Source organism: Triticum dicoccoides, chromosome 4B (assembly GCF_002162155.2).
Source record: "Triticum dicoccoides isolate Atlit2015 ecotype Zavitan chromosome 4B, WEW_v2.0, whole genome shotgun sequence".
Taxonomy (NCBI): Eukaryota; Viridiplantae; Streptophyta; class Magnoliopsida; order Poales; family Poaceae; genus Triticum; species Triticum dicoccoides.
The window spans coordinates 126,686,311-126,690,543 of record NC_041387.1 but is presented as its reverse complement, the minus strand read 5'-3'; the positions used below and the strand labels follow the sequence as shown (position 1 = coordinate 126,690,543).

Genomic DNA, 4,233 nt, shown 5'->3' with positions numbered 1-4,233 from the left:
AAATTTTTGCAAAGCTTGCTATACTTGCACCTAGACCTTGTATATTTGCAAAGTGGAGAGGCCACTTGCTATAATTTTACAAAGCTTGCTATACTTGCACCTAGACCTTGTATATTTGCAAAGTGGAGAGGCCACTTGCTATAATTTTACAAAGCTTGCTATACTTGCACCTAGACCTTGTATATTTGCAAAGTGGAGAGGCCACTTGCTATAATTTTACAAAGCCTCCTAAAGTGGTCCTAGCTATATTTTTGTCTCAATGACTGGTGGGCCATGTATGCCATGTGCGTGTGTGTGCTGTGCGCGCGTGTACGTGTGTTGTATGTATTATTATTTTCGCATGGATTTTTTTGCTTGCCGCATGTGTGTTGTGTTGTATACTTTTGTTGCACGAATTTTTTTCGTGGAGTGTGTACGTGTACGCGTGTGTGTTGTGTGTGTATGGGACGTGTACGGTGGCGAGTTGTGGTAGTAGGAGTATATGTATTCATCTAATGTAAGTTAGTGTGTACTGTGTATGGCAAACTGTCCTCACATGTCATTGTGTTTTGTACAAATATAGCAATCCAATGTACAAAAGGCTGCGAAAGCAAAAAATACGTTGGCTTTGTAAACCTTCTCTCTCCTCTTGCTATAGCAAGGTTTTAGCAACCCAATATACAAAGGCTGTTGAAAATGCTCTTAGTTTGTCCTCCATTTGTATGGTTTTTGCCGGTTTGCCGTAAATTAACTGGGCAATTTTTTTTTCTTTTTTGCCTCCGTTTCGAGAAAAAAATCAATGAGCGTATGAGAATGGGATGTCACATGATCACTCAGATGTTAGTGCAGGTGATATCCTTGGTATATTCGTTTTTTCAGAATAAATTTCAGAATAACAAATCGTTGTGCATCTAATAAAAAAACACTCGATTTTTTTTAACAAAATCTAGAGATGCTCTTGATCAAGTGCATATACCTGTATTTCCGGTAAAAAAAAAGTTTACATTTTACCCTGCGTGGGATGCCGTGACCATTCCAACGAAGGGAGGGTGGGCATCTTTCGGTCCGTGCGTAGAGAGTGGACTTTGTCAGCAGGTACGTTAAAAGCAGACCAACCAGCTGGATTCCCGCATAATTAAAGTCATCGTCAGGGGTGTAAATATCATCTTTATTCTGACGCCAGATCCAGATCTGAGGCCCGTTTTCCTTTATAAGAGTACCCTCTCGACCTCACGAGTCCTCACCAGATCTGAAGCTCGTAGGCAGCAGGCCTCCGCTAGGTAATCCCCGTCTTCCTCCCCCCTTGGCAAAAGTTTCTTCAGATGATTTGTTCTGGGTCGCTCTTGCATGCATATGCTATTCCCGTATCATATATATCATCGGTAGTAGCTTCTGAACTTACAAGGTGCTGGTACTGCTTACTTACCATCGTCGTAGATCTCTGTTTACAGTATTTCTTATCCATGTTGTCAAGCGCGTCAGTAGGTTGAGTATCGGTGGGCGAGGTGGATTTGTCAGTAGACATATACTCCCTTTGCTTGTGTCTGTGTGGACAATATTTATCGGAATTTACAGAGACTTACCGTCTCACATATATTTATGCTAATGAATCTACCAAAGTTTTACATGAGGGCATAAGAGTGTTTCACATCTTCATCCTAATAAAGGGTATCTATGATTTTTTGTTTCTTTCTAGAGAAATCTATGTACCAATGTTTTTTATGCGAGCATAAGAGTCTGTAATTTTGCCATTTATGATGATTAGTTGGGTATAACTAATACTTCTCATCCTGTTTAACTTTCAGAACCATGAGAAATGAGCTGCAGTGTGTGTTAGTGGATGAAAGCTCAAAACGCTTTCATAGATCCTGACAGTTTTGAAGTAATAGCAGGCCTGGCTTTGCTTTTCTTCAAAGCATCTTGAGAGACCAAAATCTGCAATTTTTGGCACCATGTTGTCATCAAGCAATATATTTGCAGGTTTGAGGTCTAAGTGGAGAATATGAATCTTGTGGAGATAATGCAAACCCTCACAAATTCCCTTGATTATTTCATAGCGCTTTGTCCATTGAGATTCTCTTCATTGAGGTATGATAACTTGAAACTCTCATGCTTATAACCATAGTTTATCTTAAAACTTCAGCCGGTGTTGATAAGGTTTGTGGTAATTGCAGAAATTGTGCGGCATGGAACAATTGCAATGAAGCTGTCCAACATGCATGATAAAAAATAAGAGCAAAAATATAGTATGATCTATTGGATATTGTGTTGACTCACAAGGAAAGACCAAAATACAAAAAAAAGGCAAATGATTGCTCTGCGTTGCATGCCTACCTAGGCGAATCTACATGCCTATGTAACAAGTATGTTGTCTACTATCTATCATCTTCAAAGCTTGATTGACTTACCTTTCTTAAAAAATTAACGTTCTTCTCCTCTTTGTAGATTCAAGATGCATGGGTCTGCATGTAGAGAGCACTATCAAATAATCAAGGAATTTGCGAGGGTTTACATTATCTTCATAAGAGTTATATTGTTCGCTTAGACCTTAGACCTGCAAACATATTTCTAGATGACAATATGATGCTAAAAATTGCGGATTTTTGTTTCTCACGATGCTTGGAGGAAAAACAAAGCCAAGCTATTGCTTCAAAACAGTTTGGATCTATGTAATCTAGCCAGCCAACAATCTTCAAAAGCTCAATTTCTTTGTGTATTTTATGAGTTTATGCCTTCCTTTCCCCATTCATTAACAAGTTGATATGGACTTCTATGCAGGGCATCAGACTCTTAAGATGGAAAATCACATTAGAGCTACACATATAGTTTTTGCCCTTACTAATGGGAAAAAGGGGATTGATGAAATGGGTGTGCCCATGTAGATTTACCTTTGTTAATGTTGTTTGCATGTTAATATCAGATCTGTGTATGTGTGTACATATTACATCTCTTGCTGTCATAACATATGAATGCAATAGGTTCTTGATACTTTGGGGGTTAGGTTGGAGAAATCACCAGGGGGATATTTGATGCCTGTAGTACGCACAGGCTGTAGTCATTGGCTTGACAAAACAGTTGTGCAGGTAAGCTCACTTATGGACAACGGCTGCTCCGAGCTGGTGGATGAGATCAAGCCTCGCTGGTTGTCCAACAGAAAAAGGGTTCCGGTGGGCTGCAGCGAAATGCACCCAAGGTACAGTCATGGTTGTTTAGCACCAGACAGCTTTCAATAGGACAATATCAACATTTTTAAGTCATGCAAAGAAAAATCACATATGTTCCTAAAAATAGAGAACAATTAGACTTCTGGCTGAAGCAGAAGTTGATAATTACTCCCTCTGCAAATATTTTGGAACGGAGGGAGTATTAACCAGTGTCAGGGAAATGGTGTTTGTGTTATATGATGAAGATCGTGTAATTATTTGCTCCATGAAGCATAAATGTGCTAGAACATTGTTCTTGATGATATCCTGAATAGATCTATTGAGATTTTCATGGGTTCAATTCAGTTATCTTACTAATCTTATTAAACCTGATGCAGATATATTGGGAAGCCATTCCATCTAACTGTCCGTCCTTCATGGATATCATTACTGAATTAGAGGTTTCCGGCAGCAGATCAGGTACCACCATGACAATTCTTCACATTTGTTTTCAGACGAATCCCTGTCTAGGTCTTCAGATTCTTATGTTTTCCACTCTTGTTACAGAAGCAAGCATGAAGATGCTGTGGAGACAAGCCAAGAAGAAGGAACCGTCCAGGCAATGCAGAGTGGCCCCTCTGCTCATACTCCATGGCACTAGAAAAGTAGCATCTTGCCCGATTTTGTCATTGCTTCTTCGGACCTGATTTTCACGGTCTCATTCTCAATTTCCGTTACAGCTCTCGTCTGGATTATCTCACATAGAGCAAACCGGAGTGACCTTTATGTCTAGTTTTCTGGTTTCGTTAACATTTGGATAATTGGATTGATGGATATGTCATCTATGGATGTATTGGTTACGACTTGCAACTTTAAATAGCTGCTACTCACAGTGAGAATTTTTTTTTCGAGAGTACGCCAATGGCGTACCATAGCTTTATAGAAGAAAAGAGAAAATGTACAAGAAGTCCGTCCCGATGCGAACATACGGGAACGGAGGTCACACACACAGCCAACTCCACACAAACAAGGACTAACTCCTCACAAATCTATGTAAACCACCTACACCTAGCCCGGCCGAGCGCCACTCCGCGATCTCATCAGGAATGAG

The 4,233-nt window shown here is 39.9% G+C and overlaps 1 long non-coding RNA gene across 2 annotated transcripts; it reads left to right on the top strand.

Moving 5' to 3' along the window:
* Positions 1-1,135: 1,135 nt before the first annotated feature.
* Positions 1,136-4,014, top strand: LOC119295417. 2 transcript variants are annotated; one of them, XR_005143969.1, is made up of 7 exons: positions 1,136-1,259; positions 1,785-2,067; positions 2,154-2,342; positions 2,425-2,648; positions 2,758-3,172; positions 3,521-3,602; positions 3,690-4,014. It is a non-coding gene; the product is annotated as an uncharacterized LOC119295417 (long non-coding RNA). The 2 variants fall into 2 exon arrangements; XR_005143968.1 differs by having other exon boundaries at positions 2,425-3,172.
* The last annotated feature ends 219 nt before the right edge of the window (positions 4,015-4,233 follow it).